The sequence below is a fragment of the Euphorbia lathyris genome, chromosome 4 (assembly GCF_963576675.1).
Source record: "Euphorbia lathyris chromosome 4, ddEupLath1.1, whole genome shotgun sequence".
NCBI classification, from domain to species: domain Eukaryota; kingdom Viridiplantae; phylum Streptophyta; class Magnoliopsida; order Malpighiales; family Euphorbiaceae; genus Euphorbia; species Euphorbia lathyris.
In genome coordinates this window covers 8,580,628-8,599,642 of record NC_088913.1, presented here as the reverse complement: position 1 = coordinate 8,599,642, position 19,015 = coordinate 8,580,628, and positions in this window count along the sequence as shown.

Here is a 19,015-nt window from a genome sequence, read left to right as displayed (position 1 = left end):
CTGATCCGCCCACTTTTTGTTATGCTCCCCCAGTCTCTTTTTAATACCTTTAATGATCGTTCGATTTGTAACTTCAGTCATTCCGTTGGATTGGGGGTAGTAAACAGAGGCGAACCTGTTCTGAATGCCTTGACTTTCGCAAAATGCTCTGAACTCTCCATAATCAGTAAAAAAAGGAAAAAATATAAAAGAAAAAAAAAAGAATATTTGGTTTAAAAATCCTAAATAGATTCTTTCACTACAAAAAAAAAACGTGGATTACCGGCGGACATTACCGGTGGATTCAATCGCGTTGCTGATTACCGGTGGAATAGCAGCGGAATTGATTACGCTGCAGATTACCGGCGGATCAGGGACGATATTGAAAAATGGTTGGTGAATATTAAGCTCAGCAGCGGATTCGTTGGTAAGGATATCCGCCGATAAAATTACCGGCCAATAATTTTACATAACGGCGGAATTCCGTCAGTATGAATAAAAAATAAAAAATAAAAAAATAATTATTTATTATTTATTATTATTATTATTTTAGAATAATCTATTCCTTTTTGGATTAGCGGGAATAGAAAATCATTCTCCCCCCTTTTTTTTCACGTGCTTTTTATTTCCCTTTTCATTTCCCTCCCAAACGACTGTACGTTTTCAACTAGTTGAGTCCTTTCCTCTTTCTCACCTCTCTCTCTCTCAAGCCTCTCCTCTTTCATGGAGAACACACAAGGTGCCAGACTTTTTCTCACTTAAGAACTAGCAAACCCTTTCTATTTGTTTCTCCATTTTTCATTCAACGGCTAATCCCTCACCCGTTTATATTGACCCATTGTTTTTTGGACACAGCAGCTGCGGCCTAGATTTCTCTACCATCAAGCTTTGGATTCTTCTTTGATTTAGGTGAGTGAACTTCTTAATCTTGACTGATTTTTCTTTGATTTGCTTTGATTTTGAATGGGTTTAAAGATTTTCCCCTTAATCTGAGATTTAGGGTTTATAGATTCACATAAAAGGTTGCTCAGCCCTCATGGTTCACTCCTAAAAGGCTGCTCCTTTTGTTTTAATCTTTCATTTTGTTTTTGGGTTTGTGTTTCAGTGTTGTTATTAGGTTGGGGGGTGGGTTTCAAGGTTTTTGATAAAAAAAATGGAATCGTTCGTAACTCGCAGCGTAGAAGAAATAGAGTAATTAATTACGTAGAGTAATAAGATATGAGTTAATCTTGCTTTTCTTGAGCTTACTGAAGTAAGTTAATCTCACAACAGACAGCAAGAGAAGTCCCCTATTCGTTACCTAATTACTTCTCGGAAAGAAAGGTAATGGAAAGGAAGAAATGTAGTTTTTACTGGAAACCGGAACCCATAGCGTATGAACCTATTGGTAACGCTACTGACCCCATATCTCTTCCACCAGCCCTATAGCCTATTAAATCATAGGGTATTGCGTAGAGTAATAACACTACACCATAAAACCCCTAATGCAACCAAGTGAAATTGTTGGCTTAGACCCCTTTTTGAGTTGCAGTAGGTCAAAAATTGGCCTAACGCAACAAAATTCCAATTGTTGCGGATGCTCCTGTAGCATTATTTGCTAATGCAACAATTTGCAAAGAATAGCAACAATTAACAATTCTTGGATATTTTTTAATTATTTGCAACAAATTTTTGATTAAAGCAACAAATTTACAAAATAATGCAACATGTTATTATTGTTGCATTAAATCAAATGCAACTAATTTATTTAATTTTTGCAACAATTTTAATAGTTTTTGCAACACGAATATTGCTTCTAATGCAACAAATGTTATGAATTTGCAACAATTTTAGTTCGAAGTTGCAACATAATTGATTGAAATTGCAACAATTTTAATTGACTACTGCAACATATTTATTAGCTTTTGCAACAATTTTAACTGGAATCTGCAACATATTTGGTACCTTTTTGCAACATTTATAATTGAATAATGCAACAATTGTAATCGGCAGCTTTTTTGTTGCATTTCTTTTGAATAATTTAAACCTGTAATAAATGCAAATTTTGACTAATTTCGAAAAGTATAATCTGAAATATAATAAATATACTTCTAAACAATGATCCAAAATATACATACACAATCTTTTACAAAATAAGATAGAGTATCATAATATATGTACAATACATAGTTTTCAAAGTCTAAGAAACGACAATCTTTCATTGATATCACTCGTTATCTTCTCCATCATCATCCTGTACAAGAATTGACGTTTAACTCATATCAATTGCAAATTCTCATTATGAAATTATATTACAATAATGTACAAGTGATATTATATATTTACCTCAATACTTGGCTCATTCGATACGTTATTTGAAGGAGAGACAGAATCAGCTAAAAAACTAACATTACCCCATTTTACCCTTTAACATGCAAAAAAATAACTAGAATTAGAAGATGCAATTAAAACTGATTTAAGAAAGTTAGAGAAAAATGTTCTGGACAGCTGAACCAAAAAGGACTGGATAGGGTTCAATTCTTACTTGACATCTGTAGTAAGTTAATTGAATTCCTCGAGTCTTAACTCCCTTTTTTGCTATCAAACTTTAATAGGCAAGCTCGTCAATCCAATCAAATAAAAGAAAACAATATTTTCTTTCATTTTTTATGGTGATATAGATAATGCAAGAAGCGAAAATGCAAGCGGAAATGCAATTATTACCCAACTTTTTTATTTTGATATTTTAAATCCAAATTCTACAAACACAGAGTTAGTAAAAAAATTTGAGATTAATTACACGGATAACAAACCTGTAACGGTGGCAGTTAAACCGGTAGCATCAACCCATTGTGTCACTCGTTCTGCAGTCTTCAAATGCTGATATTATAATGGGCTGAAGGTCAATGTCGTTATAAATCCCCTAGGAAGAAAGAAGGAATCCTATAAATAATTACATCCTACCTGACTAAAAAAATGAAAATAAATTTCTCAATTGCTTGATACAAAATGCAATTATATTCATCAAATTTGTTAGCCTAATAATGAATAAAGGGTCAAATAGGCCCCTTAAATTGGCATGGATAATCAATTTGGCCCAAATTCATTACCATATGGAATTGGGATACGTTTGAGGAGGTAGTATTCTACTACAGACATGGAAGCAGAAAATGTCATTGCAAATGTAGCGATCGCACTTGACACCTATATATAGTAAATTACATAAACTTAATTAATCTAAAATTAATAATTAAGAAAAATAAGATACGTGAGGAGGGATTCCCGTCTCAAGGAAAAGAGGATCTAAGATGAAACCACCACCAAGACCAAGCAAACCTCCAACAATACCAGCAATTAAACCACATAAACAGTAAACTATCAATTTAGGCACACTCAAATTACTTCATGCCTCTCCTTTTGATGATATCTTTCTTTTTCCCTTATAAATTCTAAATGTTTCATATATAGCTAACCCACTTGTTACTGGCACCTGAATTAATCACTCCAAATTTTACTCATTTTTTTTGTAGATTAGACCGAGATCAAATTAGCCTAGAAAGTACAATTTATTTTTGGTACCTGAAATTTATCATGCTTATACTTTGATACCGGAAATTTATTTTTACACTTAAAAACTACTATTACTTTAAATATTACAATGCACTTTTATATTTTTAATTTTATCCTCGACGTCACTTTCCCTCTTGTCCCCTCTCTCTAAAATTTGGGCTGAATGGATACCCAAAGATTGAATTGGACCAAATTGACTCCCCCTGCCAACTTAAGGAGCCAATTTGACCCTTTATTCGCCTAATAATATAGTCACGTGAACGTATCGAGGGCAAGCAAGCTATCGTGATCTATTCAGACAATAAAAATAGAAAACCTGTAGACGTTATAAAAGTTATGGAATCAACAAAATAAATCAACTAACTCTCTTTTGATTTGATGATTCTTGTACTATTTACCAAACAAAAAGTTATGGCACATCTGCCATAAGTGGCGGTGGTGGTGGTGGACATATATATGCCAATTATGCCATAATATCATTAGTCAGTCTTAATATTGGCTACATTTACAACTCATATAAATTAAGGGACCCTCCTTTATGCTCTGATTTTATCAATTATATATTTCCATGCACCCAATGGCTACTCTATCGTACACTTTACCACTCATAAATGTTTATGGAGAATTTGACAATAATAAAACTTTAAATAAGCAGCATCTCATCACACTATTATACTGCATGCAGATGTTTTACATTTAAAGATACAGAAGGAGTGGCGGAGATGTATTTCCCATTCCGTCTCAATACTTGCAGGGATGAACTTGGAGAATTCTCATTAAAAGATTTAGAGATTTATTCAACCAATTATTCACTTCTCTCTATATTTATTTTATGTATTAAGTTCCATTTCAAACAAAAATATTGTCAACAGTATTTAAAAACAACCAGAAAGCAATAGAACAAAGATAAAGAAATGAAAACATTAACAAAGTATACCAAAAAATGCACGGAAATGAAAACTCGCTGCTGGCGAGCAGTGCATAATCAACTAATTAGTGATTAATTCTAGTCTTCCTCATTCTTGAATGAATATAAACAGATGAGAGATAAGAGGAGGGCTGAGAAAACAGAAGCTCAGCTGCTTGACACATTTGACTATCCCTGGAACAAAGGCAGTAATGGTGATAGACGCCCTAAAGATATCATACAAAAACTTGGTGAAATTGCTTCAAGAAGCTCCTTTAAATTTACAACAATCTTCAAAAAGCTTCTGTTTCTACGTCTTGGTCAAGTGGGTATCAAAATTGAAGCAGGCAAGCCACTATTGCCAGAAGAATGTACAGTGGAAAAAGTTTCCTCCATGGAATTTCAAATTTAGCAGGTGGCAGCCTAGATTACTAGTTTCGGAGAAATCTGGCATTGAAGAGAATTCCTCCAACATATGTGGAATCCTCACAAGTGAAGGTATGGTTTAATTTAGGGATAAGGTACCAAAATAGGTCTAAGGTTTTTGGGGAAGTATCAATTTACGCCCAACGTTCAAAATAGCACCAATATAAGCTTAAGGTTTACAACATAATATTAATTTAGGCTTAACGTTTACAATATAGCATCAATTTAGGCCTCACGTACAAAGTAGCACCAATATAGGCTTAACGTTTATAAAATAATACGAATTTAAGTTTAACGTTTTACAAAATATATACAATTTAAACTAAACTTCACAATTTTAAACTAAACAATATGTAATATATGCAAACTAAAAGTAATTTAAAATTGTGAAGTTTAGTTTAAATTGTATATATTTTGTAAAACGTTAAGCTTAAATTCGTATTATTTTATAAACGTTAAGCCTATATTGGTGCTACTTTGTACGTGAGGCCTAAATTGATGCTATATTGTAAACGTTAAGCCTAAATTGATATTATGTTGTAAACGTTAAGCCTATATTGGAGCTATTTTGAACGTTGGGCCTAAATTAGTACTTTCCCAAAAACCTTAGACCTATTTTGGTACCTTATCCCTTTAATTTGTTACTTGTAGTTGGTTTAAACAAGTGTTTCAAAGTTATCCCAGACCAGTACCCAGACCAAGTCGCCACAATAAAATTCCATTATCAGTCAGGCAGGTAAGATATGCCTTCAGTATAACATGATTAACCTTTTTAGTAAAAATCGGGTAATAGAATACATCTATGGCTCCTAAACTTAGCACAACTAACATTATACTTGCTGCGTTAAATGGAAAGCACTGCTATGATCATTCCATCTAAAAACAAAGTAACCCTCCTCTTGAAACTATTATCCTAAGATTACTACTGACATTCTCGTTTGCAATTTTATTTGGATATAAACTGATGGGTCAATTCAATACTCAAAATTAAAGCTTGACATTTTGATGGCATTTAAAAACAAAAAGGTACACATGAACTGAAACATCATGCACTTTTTATACCTCACTGACCCAATATAAATCCTGGAAAAACAAAGACATTAATCTTCAAGATAACAAGTCCTTACCGAGAAGCCGACACCAACACGAAAAGAAGCACCACAGCAGATTGATAGATCGGAGCAGATCTGCAGCCACCAAAGAAGGGAGAAGGTTCAGATTCATACCCAAAAAACTCAGAAATAAATCAAAGGAAGAAGAGAAATTTACCGAAAAAGAACCAAACGGACGGAGAAAGTGAGAAGCAGCAACTGCTAACATCAAATCGCCTTCTTTAATCCGTGGGATCTAATATCTATCCCCTTTCTTAAGGAGAGCTGTCGTGCTTAGGGAAAGAACAAGAGAGATGTAGAGAAGAGGGAGGAAGCCATGGAAGGTGTCGTGTTTTCTGAACGAAAGGAAGAATGGAGGAGGAGTTGAACCGCTGGGAAATGGGTAAAGAGTAACCCTTGTTTATTATTCCCAACTTACCCCTACAAATTACAGATTACCCCCTCATGTTTTATCAATCCTTAAATTTGACCCCAACTTTCTTTTAATCTCTTCAATCATGTTCTTCCATATATCAATTTAGACCCAATTGTTTAAATATGATTCGATTAAACCCCTATGCATTACAATTACCTACTTTAGATCATTGAAACTTCAATTTAACCTTCAAAACATTTTTTTATTATCTATGCTTTGTGAAATGGAGTCTTTTTTTTATTAATTTTGATAAATAAATTCAAATTAATTTGTGCAAAGCACCATAAAAAGGTAAGAAGAAACATTTCATATAAAAATTTGAAAATTTCTTTTACAAGTTTATATATTAATAAAAAAAATTAATATTTAATATTGTATAACTGTTCCAAAAATTTAATATTATATAATTGTTCTCAAAAATTAATATTTTTATATATATATTAATAAAATAATAAATTATTTTAATTGCAACATTATATATTTGTTAGTTTTTCTTTATTTTTGCTGCATTAGATCACTTAAATGTAAATGCAACAATTACAATTTTGTTGCTTTCTCGGTTTTACATTATTTTTTGTAACAATTTAAATAAATTGTTGGATTAACTTGCTTAAAAGCAACATGTCAAGCAACAATTAATATTTTTGTTGCATATTTTTTATCATTTTGCTAATTTGAAGATTATTGCAACAAAAATGCAACATTATTGAAATACAACAAAATAAACTAATTTAATGCATCAATTTTCAAGCAACAAATTCAAATTTGGTTGCATTAGGGGTTTTATGGTATAGTGTAAGAGATATATGAGGACTTACTTCACACTTAGTTCAGTTGCTTACTGAACATGAACTCAATCTACTGAACTAGAAAGTACCTATTCGTTACTAACTGATCAATTCGGTAAGTCTAGTCAATACAGCCTAAACCAATTTCCTTTTGGGTGCTCTTATAAATATGGAAGATAATGTTTTAGAGAGTGATAAAGGTTTTGTTTTTGTTACTGTTGTTGATCAGATGTGATCATTCTTAAAACATCAATTTTGCATGATACATTTATTTTCCCTGTTTCAGTAAATGAGGTAGTATTGGAAGGAGAGGAGACAGAAACAAAGAAAGTCAACAGGAGTACTACCAAAGCTTACAACAATACCGTGAAGGAAGGAGACTGATTTTGTGAAGAAACCTGAAAACAAGGTTGTTACTAACAGGTTAGAATTAATATAAGCAGTATAAAAAAACAACTATTGCTCTGTTATTTTGCATTTATATAATAATGTTTGGAGTCTTCACAGTTTTACTGAACACTTGTAATGTGCAAAAACTTTGAAAATGCCACTTGCAAGTTAGATTGTATTTATATTATCTATGTCTATAATTTTACATTCTAAATTATATGCAGTAGATAGATGAATTAATTATCATTTGTTTACTTCCTATTATAAAATGAATTGTTGGAACATAATTCGGGTTGCTGTGTTCAATTGTTCTTCTCTTTCCGTTGTGCTAGTGAATTGTGGTATACTACTCATTACTGTTTTATTAGCTTATACTCTTGGAAAGGCATTTGGTTCTTGAACTTTTTGATTTCACTTTATTAGACTCTCACATTATTGTTTTGTTGTATAAGCCTTTATCATTGTTAGAGAAGTCCTCCATATGGCTTAAAATAAAAGTTCAAAAGCAGAAATTGACTTGATATAATATAATTTGCTTCCAATCATCCTTCAATGACAGTCACCTTGACATATTATTTCTACTTCATACAATAGGACTTCCAACACCATTGTGACAGATTGCTGGACCTTTGTCGGATGTTTAAGGAAAATAAACTTTTTTAATGTCTTATTTTCATTTTCTTATTTGTAACATGAAGAATATCTGAACTTCTTTGACCATATACACCATGTATTTTATCTAAAGCCCCAACTCATGTCTTTTGCATGGAGAATTTACACTGTGAATTGGTAAACTTAAATGTAGGAAGTGAGGAATTCAACTAATGACTTGATAAACTATTTATTTTTTCCTATTTTGCTTTCTTTCCTTTTTACATTTAGGATTAATTATCTTTTTTTTTCCTTTTTGCTTTCATTCCTTTTTACATTGAGAATAATTATCTTTTTTCCTATTTTGCTTTCTTTCCCGTAAGCCTATATAAAGGCATGTTTTTCTGTTTTTTGAGGAGACTTTGGATGAATACAATTTGAGAGAGTTTTCTCTTTTCTTTTCCAATTGTCACCATTCTTTTGAATCAACGACCCTTGAAGGTTAGCTAGCGACATTCGTGTGTCGAATTAATGATAGCTAACGTTTATCTATAGAGAGTTTTTGATACGGATTGAAAGCGATAAATGGAGGTTTTAGTCGTAAACCAACAAAGATGTTCTTCTCAAGCTTAACTTGAAGGAGTGAATCCCGATAACAAGGTATAACCTTAATTCTCAAAGAGAAATGATATTTGATTGATTAAAAAGTTGTTCCATTCTTACAAAATGAGGGTATAAATACATCCCCTAATGACCGACGCTACCCTTATTAGGGTTACAAAAAGGCATAAGACAAAGGGCAAAATGGATAGTCTGCTCAGACAAGGAGTACGATGGCGCAGGTACGGAATGTCAGACTGTCTGTTGGTCGACTTCCTGAGGAAGTAATCTTGGCGATCCGCCCATGCTCATATGTGGATACGCCTTCTGGCGTACTCCTAGATCCGCCTTGCTCGCATGTCTTGGGGATCCGCCCTTCCAGGTGCATCCTCTGTGAGCTTGATTCTTGAAGACCCGCTAGAGTCCGCGCGATCAGTGTGACCAGTTCGGATGTCCGCATCATTCTCTCCTTCTTTAAAAGAGTCCGGCACTGATTCATTTTTGTTGAGCTCTAAAGGACCATCCGATTTCCATGGGCTAAGGTCACGGATGTTGAACGCTGGTGAGACTTTGCCAAGCCAGTTTGGCAATGCTATATGATAGGCATTGGCGTTGATCTTTTTGGTGATTTTATACGGCCCATACCTCCTAGGCCGAAGTTTGCTGCTTGCGGTGTTGGCGAGCCTCTCCTTGCCCAAATATACCATGACCTCATCTCCAACTTCAAATTGTAGGTCCCTGCGGTGCTCATCCGCCTTAGCCTTTAACTTCTGATTTCTATCCTCAAGAGTCTCCCTTACCTCTTGGTGCATCTGCATATAGTCCTGGGCCAGCTAGTTGGCAGCCACATTTCCCTTTGGAAGGTATGCTATATCAAGGGCATGGTTTGGGGTCTTTGTGTATACTACCTCAAATGGTGATCTCCCGGTTCCCGAATGTACAGAGCCGTTGTAGGCGAACTCAGCTTGGACTAGAACCACATCCCACATCCGGGGCTTATCCTTGCACTTGCTACGCAGTAAGTTTCCCAGAGTTCTATTGACCGCTTCTGTCTGTCCGTCTGTCTGAGGGTGGGCAGTGGTACTAAACTTCAGAGAAGTATCAAAAAGAGCCCACAAGGTCCGCCAGAAGTGACTCAGAAACTTCGTGTCACGATCTGAGACAATACTCTTTGGTACGCCATGTAGTTTGACGACCTCCTTGAAGAATAGTTTAGCAGTTGTCGATGCATCATTGGTTTTTCGGCATGGTATGAAGTGTGCCATTTTTGAGAATCGGTCAACAACCACAAAGATGGAATCCATGCCCCTCTGAGTTCTGGGTAACCCTAGGACAAAATCCATGGACAGATCCTCCCATATAGTTTCTGGTACAGGTAGTGGTAGTTGCAAACCAGCATTAGTGGGGTGTCCCTTGGCGGTCTGGCAGATATAGCATCGTTCTACTAGGTACGCCACATCTCTCCTCATCTTGGGCCAGAAATAACGGGAACTTACTGCTTCATAGGTCTTGTTTCGCCCAAAATGTCCCCCCAGGGATCCGCCATGCAGATCGCGGATAACTTTTTTGCGGATGGAAGTGCAAGGTAAACAAAGTTGGTTACCCCTCATTAGATACTCATCCGTGATGTGATACGCTCCATCTCCATGCTGGGTTTTACATTTCTCCCAAATGCTACCGAAGTCGGGATCCGCCAGGTACTCTCCTCTGATATGTTCGAAGCAGTCGGTCTTTCAGATTGACGGTTTTTATTAGTGCAACCCTCCGACTCAAGGCGTCCGCCACTATGTTTTGTTTTCCCGCCTTATGGATAAGCTTATAGGGGAACTTATCTATGAAGGCGGACCATCGGGCATGCATGGAGCTTCGAAGTTGCTTCTGACTTCCTCGATACTTGAGGGCCTGATGGTCAGTGTAGAGAATGAATTCTTTCCCCACTAAGTAATGCTCCCATACTTTCAATGCCCTCACTATGGCATAAAATTCTTGATCATACGTTGCCCACTTTTGCCGTGCGTCACATAGCTTCTCACTGAAGTACGCAATGGGCCTTTTCTCTTGCATCAAAACACCACCAATCCCAATTCCACTGGCATCACACTCAACTTCAAACAGTTTATCAAAATCAAGATACGCCAGCACTGGCGCTGTACTCAGTTTTTCCTTGATCAAGGCGAAGCTCTCTTCTTGGGCGTCCGCCCACTCGAACCCCTTTCCTTTCTTCAAACATTCTGTCAATGGGGCCACTATGGAACTGAAGTTCTTAATGAATCTTCGATAAAATGTTGCTAGCCCATGAAAACTCCTGATGTCCCCCACATTCCTCGGAGTCGGCCATTCTCGGATGGCTCTCACCTTCTCTCCATCCACTTGGACACCGTCGCCACTAACCACGAATCCAAGGAAAACCAAACTTTCCATGACAAAGTCACACTTCTTGGTGTTGGCGAATAGCTAGTGTTTCCTTAACAGATCAAATACTGTCTGCAAGTGCTTCTCATGATCCGCCAAGGTCTGGCTATGAATCAAAATATCATCAAAATACACAACTACGAACTTCCCAATCACCGGGCGAAGCACCTGATTCATTAGCCTCATAAAAGTACTAGGGGCATTGGTCATCCCAAATGGCATCACTAACCACTCATACAATCCATCCCTAGTCTTAAAGCAGTCTTCCATTCATCCCCAGCTCGAATACGTATCTGGTGATAACCGCTCCTGAGATCAATCTTGGAGAAGACTTTAGATCCGCCAAGCTGGTCCAGCATATCATCCAACCTTGGAATGGGAAACTTGTACTTGATGGTGATCTTGTTGATGGCCCTACCCAAGACCCATCCTTCTTCGGCGTAAGTAAAGCTGGAACGGCGCAAGGACTCATACTCTCCCTAACGTATCCTATCTCGATGAGTTCCTCCACTTTCTGTCTCATGATGTCGTTCTCCTTCGGACTCATTCGATAGTGTGGGAGGCTTGGTAAGCTAGCCCCAGGCACAAGATCGATATGAGGTTGGATGTCCCTCAAATGTGGTAACCCACTGGGTAGCTCTTTCGGGAACAGATCTTGATACTCGCCAAGTAGGCGGGTCACTTCACTCGGCATTTCCCTTTCGTCCCTTTGGGCGGATTCGTGATTCGCCTTAACCATTACCGCGTATACCATTTGGCTTTCTTCACATTCGCTGACAATCGTTAGAATTGATTGCCAGTCTTTCTCAATTTGATAAGCTGATTATTGTTTCGAAATCTTTGAAAAGATTTCCCTGCCATCATAATGCTGCTATGGGATTTGTTTATAGTGACCGTTTTATTTCAGCTTTTGAAATTTCATGTCCAAACCTCGAGGAATTATCTTTGAATCTTAATGTTGTGCCGATATGTTATTCAAAGCTGGTTACTCAAGCGATTAAAAATGTTGTATCTTGTAGTTTGTTACTCGAATCATTTGATCTTAACTGTGATGGGATTCCAGGGCTGGTTATTGCTTCGGAATCTTTGAAAATATTGGCTTTAGGACACTTAACTGATGTGGAAATTTCATGTCCAAATCTTGAAAAACTGATTATTCTTAATGATTTGGGACGAGATGGAACTGTTAAATTACTGAATCTGTCATCTTTACTTTGTGCTACTATTGATTTTTACGGTCCCGAGTTTTATGGTCTGGGGGAGTGGGAGGAGGATGATATTTCAGATCAAGAAAGTCAAAAAAGTTGGATTCAAGACATTCTTCAACAGCTTCAACATATCAAAGAGCTAACACTTGGGAGATGCTTTATCAAGGTAACTTATAAAGAATAAAAAAACATTTCATCCTGACTTTAATAGAAATATGTCTAATATTTTTTAGTGAATTTTCTTTTCTATGTTATGTTTGCAGGTTCTCTCAAAATTTGTTTCCATGGGAGATCTGTTTTTACCGGTGTTAGACATCAAATGCTTGATTTTGTATTATTCTAATACCACCAACCCTAAATTTGGAATTGCATGTGTACTTCGTAATTCACATGTGCTTGAGAAATTAGTTATTAATGTGCCGCACTATGATCAGGTAATTTTTTAAACCTTTTAATTCTAGTTGTCAAATTTAATTCAAGAATTATTGTGAATTAAATGGTTGATATTTCATGAGTTTTCTCAGTTTTATGTTTATAAAGCAAAAGGAACACAATAGAAAATGTTTTAACATTTTAATTTCACTAGTTTTCCATAAAATAAGTACCTTATCCTAACAATATTTTTTTTTGTTTTATCTCTAGAAATATTATAATTTCCTCAAGCAGACTGATTTTGGAAAAAACTATTGGAATTCCAATGAGATGGACTTTGATTGTTTATCATTGCATCTGAAGACTATTATGATCATTGACTGTCCGGAGGAGGTTGTTTTAACCTTTGTAAAATTTCTCCTCAAGAATGCAAGAGTGTTGGAAAAGATGGTGGTGGAATTCAAAGATCATGTAACAACTTCTAAGATGGCAGCATTTGAATGAGGATTCATGAGGTTGCCAAGATGTTCTAAAAATGTGATTATTGAGTTGCTACCCCCTAAGTAGATATTGAAGATCTTAGAGGATTTGTGGTTCATTAGTTACTTGCTTTTATAAACTAAATTGAAGTTGATTTTGTTGACATTTGGTAATGATGTTAATGTTTTAATGACTATTTGGATGATGATTATGTTTTAATGACTATTTGGATGATGATTATGTTTTATGGTTTAATCATTTTAATTAGCATTGTTAAACTCTTGGGCTTTATTTGAATTGAGTTATTAATATTATACTTTTTATTCATGTCATTTTTTGAATTAGTACTTTATGCTGCTTAGGTAGAATGTTTAAATGCTTTGTAGGTGAACATTTTCATTTTTAATTTTGGTACTGAATGGTTAAATCAAATAAACTTTAAATATTATTTTAAAAATATTAAACTCTTAAGAAATCCTTGTATATCAGTCTGTTTATAGTAGGTAAAATATCTGTTATTATATTTTTCAATGTAAAATGCTACTTTCTGTTGTTCTGTTCCCATTACTATATATGGATTTGCTGCTACAAATAAAAACAAATAAAATTCCGTCGCTAATGTCGTTATTCCTGATTTTTTATCCCAAATACCATTTGGGCTTCTTACTAAATTTTTGCTCGTTGACACTCAAATATCTGGCTCTAGTTCTCCACTAACTGTGAGGGGTTGTTTTGAGTATGTCATTGCAATTTCATCTATGAGTCTAAAAGAAAGTAGATTTGAAGTTGAGTATACAGAAAGGAAAGCAAATATGAGCTCAAAGTAGATTAGATTATATATATGTCTAGAGATTGAAAAATTGAGATGAAAAATAAAAGATTCTTAAAAATGACTTTCGGTTTGTAACTTTTAATAATACCATCTGAATTAATTGAATATAAAATTTATCTTGAAAACCAACACATAAAAAGGAGTAATAGAAAAACATACTGAGCAAAATATTTGCAATGCTGGAAGAAAAAGAATGGCAACAGAAAATACGATATGTTATTAAATCTAGGCTTAATACATCATTTGTCCCTTGAACTAGTACAAAAAGTTTGATTGGTTCCCTCAATTTTCAAAGTGTCTCGATATCCCACTGAACTTGCATAAAATATTCTGTTAGTCTCTTGAACTTGTGTAAAAGGTAATCAATTGATCACTCGATTGCAAAAAAATAACTTAAATACATAAAATATATTCCACATGTCAATCAGAGGTATGCGATTGTAATATGAGATAATACAAGGTTTGTAGTTGAGCAAGTTATAACTTTAATTATTTTTTACTCATATATAAATACACACATATTAAAAAATTTGGGACTCCCTCCAACTTTGGACCGTAGGCCAGGGAACTCCAGGCCTAGGCACATGATCCGCCCTGTACATTGGTGTTTCACCAACTTGTATCTTTTAATATATTTTACTTAAGATTATAATGCTATGATTGATACAAACTAATCATGAACTTGTTGATTTTAATCGTAAATCAACGAAAGAATTTCTTCTCAAGCTATATTTCAAGGAGTTAATCCGAAGAAAGGTAAAATCTTGCTCCATTGGAGGATTAAATATTTTGATTTCATAAAAAGTTGTTCATCTTTACAAATAACGAGGTTTAACAAACACAAATAAAGGATAAGGGTAAGGAGGGGACAAGCGGCTAAGTGGCATTTAAGAAATAGGGTTACATGGCAAGATGGCAAAGAAGGACATAAACAGTAATTAAGAGGGTGACAAAATTCTGGCACCTCTTTTCCCCATTCAACCTGTTGAAACACCTTGCAACAATAATTTTGATTTGACAAAATTATTTAAATTAGATCTAAATTCTCATGATAAAATATTCCAACACATTAAATTTAAATGTTTTGATTTATTTAATACTAATTTGTTTGTTCAATGTTGAGTAATTAAAATCTATAAGAGCTTAAAGAAATTAAAAGATCAAGGTTCAAAAGCCCACAAGAGAAGGTCAAAGCCCAAGTCAACAGATTCAAGCCATGCGGCCCAACAGGAAGAAACGTGGCCCATCAACAAGAAGAATCGAGAAGGCATTCTCAATTGCTTCATGCGGAAGCTGCTGAGTCGAACGGATAGAAGACAGGTCAGCTCCACTTTGGAAAAGTTTCAGAAGACACAGGAAACTGTCTGGAAGAATTTGCCATAAGTAGAGGGACAATCTGACGCCTACCGACCAGAAGTACCTGGCAACTGAATCAGACAGAAGATGCAATATTTTTATTGGTCGAAGACACTGAGCACTGACCAAATGAAAGCGACAGAGAGCCGTTTCCCTCCAACGGTTATTTCGAAATTCGAAATACCTGGAGCCTCAGATGTCACTATAAATAGGCCTCTCAAATACTTCATTCGATGCAGATCTTCAACCAAGTCGAAACGCTGAGCTACTTGAAGTTTCTGTCTCAAAAGCAAAACAAAGAGAAATCTTACACTTATTCATATCTTGTGTAAAAGTCTAGATTGTTAAGCATCTAAAGTGTTCTTTGTATTTAGAACAAAAACTTTATCAATTCTGGAGAATAGAAGGAGATACTGAGTTGCTCGGTTATATCACTCAGTGGTAGAAATAGTGTTGAGTAGAAGAATAGAGGAAGGTACTCTGTATACTCAGTAACTATTGTAAGAGGTATCTGAGTGCATCTATAAGTGAAATAAATGAGCAGGTATCTGAATATGTTTTTAGCAAGGAACATAATTGCTATTTAGGGGTTTAGGATTGAGGCCAACTCCAAAAAGTTATTTTGGATCTACGTCTTATGATGTCAGATCAAGATGGAATTCATCAAGTCAATTACATAATGTCGAATCACTTAAAGTGAAGTCAAATGACATCACGTCTAAGCTTAGTGATTTATCCACTAGGCATGAGGAAGTATGTAATAAATATGACGATTTGGCTGATAGACATATTGTAGTATGTGAAAAATATGAAGATTTGGTTGCTAGATATGAGATAGTCTCCCACAAATTGACTGACGTGGATGCTTTTCTATCTCAAAAATTTCCTAGACAAGGGATGCCTAATATTCAAGAAACTGATTATTAGGTAGTGATATGTGTATCCCATATGATAATGATATGTGTTCTATTATTATTATTATTATTATTATTATTATTATTTATTTTATCTTTCTTTTCATAGGTTTGTGATGCTAGCATTAGAGATAATATGACTTCATTTTATCAAGTGTCAGTACATAAATCATCAAATTCAAACCATGATCCCTATTTTAGTTGAAATAGGTATGTCCATAATTACTTTAATACTAATTTGTTGGCTTTTAATGTGGAATTTGTAATGTTCTTTTTACATTTATATAACTTGTTGTGATGTTGACATCGGTAACTTTTACAAGTCTTGCATGTTGTGGTCATTTGAGTCTTCTAACCTGCATGTAAAGGCATTAGTTAGTAAACTTGACCATAGTAATAACCTCGTATTCTCATAATCCGGAATCTCACAATTTTTTTCTCTTACATCAATTAAGCTTGTCAATACTTAATCAGCTCTATTACATGCTACTGGGTTTGATGGATATCATACATAGCACAATGACTCATATGATTAAATAAACTTTTTCTTATGGATATTTGAACATGGTGCTTGATATTCTGACTTAAGATGAAAATTATGCTGTTTCATGAACTGAATGCCAAAAAGGAGAAAACAGTGAAAATAGAGGAAGTAGGAACTTAGTATTTGCAATAGAGAATGATGAGGAAATGTTACACTATTTGCAAAGTGGTTTCTTTTATTCGGAATGATACATTAGACATTAAAATTGTTTCTTTTATTGTGTCTGGAAGTCTGGAATCAAATGATCAGTTTGGCACTAGAATGATGTTGAAAAGGATATGTTTCATTGAATTTAGTTTGTTCTTTAATTTTACAAGCTACACATTTGTTCTTTTTATGAATTTTAGAAACTTTGAATATTTTGATACTATATTCCCTTTTTGAAATGATTTTTCAATTTAGATTTGCGGTATAACAATCAAATTGTTACTAGGTATCTAATTGTAATATAGAGAATATAATATAAATAAAAAAACAAGAAAGGGGTGGTTTTAACCGTCCCTATAGAATCAATTTAAGGTATTAGAGAATAAAGTTTAAGGGTGGTTGCAGGGTTTAAATGCACTATTGGTCACTGAACTTATCTGATTGTCTAACTTTTGAGTTTGTCTCAAATAGGTCACTCTCATGGTTTCAATGGTTAAAAGACATCAGAATGATGGCATTGGTGACAAATAAGCATAAGTCAACTCAAATCTATGATTGTAACGACACATGGCATCCATGTATGCACCACCTATCGGTTATTTTTATGAAAAAAACACAAAATTTAATTTTTTTTTCATAAAAATAACTGACTAGTGGCTGCCACATGTCACTTCGGTCAAAGGAGAAAACCCTGAAAATAGAGGAAGTAGGAACTTAGTACTTGCAATAGAGAATAATGAGGAAATATTACACTATTTGCAAAGTGGTTTCTTTTATTCGAAATGATACATTAGACATTAAAGTTGTTTCTTTTATTGTGACTGGAAGTCTAGAATCAAATGATCAGTTTGGCAGTAGAATGATGTTGAGAAGGATATGTTTCATTGAATTTAGTTTGTTTTTTAATTTTACAAGCTACACATTTGTTCTTTTTATGAATTTTAGAAACTTTGAATATTTTAATACTGTTCTAAGTCGTTGTTTTCTATCACTTGCTGATGATGATGCCGAGTCAACAAGTCAGCGTAATTGTAAGTCAACCCGTCAGCAAGAGTAAAATCAAGAAGTCGAAATGCTGAGTTATCAAGTCAGCATGGCTGTGGTCAGCATGGTACTGAGGTGATAATACAGGTCAACATGGTCTTGCTGTGTTACCACTGGTCAGTAGGTCTTGCTGAGTTTGTACATTTTTGAGTAAGGATATTTTGGGTATTTTCACAACCTTGTAAAGGCTATAAAAGGTCTGGGTTGGGAAGTAGTTTCATACGAGAGATTCTTAGACTAAGTCATAAGTGTACACTGTGATAATCCGAATTGGGGATTGGGAAAACACAAGAGTTTCTGGAGAAGGAGAAACTGTTTCAATCTTGTTGTAATCTCCATTAATTAGTGAAGTTGCTGGATGTAGGCAGTTAAGTCGAACCAGGGTAAATTCTGTGTGTATTCTTTTGATTGTTGTTTCAAGATCCAATCTGTGATCTTTGTGTACTTTGTTTCTCTGTGTGGTTGATTGATCGTTCGAAGCGTAGTTCAACAGTATTCCCTTTTTGAAATGATTTTTGCATTTAGATTTGTGGTATAACAATCAAATTGTTACTAGGTATCTAATTGTAATATAGAGAATTTTATATAAATAAAAAAACAAGGGGCAATTTTAACCGTCCCTATAGAATCAATTTAAGATATTACAGAATAAAGTTTAAGGGTGGTTACATAGGTTAAATGCATCATTGGACACTGAACTTATGATTGTCTCAAAATGTTCACTCACCTTCTATAAAAAAAATGTTCACTCACCTTCAATTTGTCTCAGTAAAATCAGCTAACTTTTGAGTTTGTCTCAAATAGGTTACTCTCACAGTTTAAATGGTTAAAAGACATCAGAATGATAGCATTAGTGACAAATTAGCATAGGTCAACTTAAATCTATGACTATAACAACACGTGACATCCATGTATGCGCCAACTATGAGTTATTTTTATGAAAAAAAAC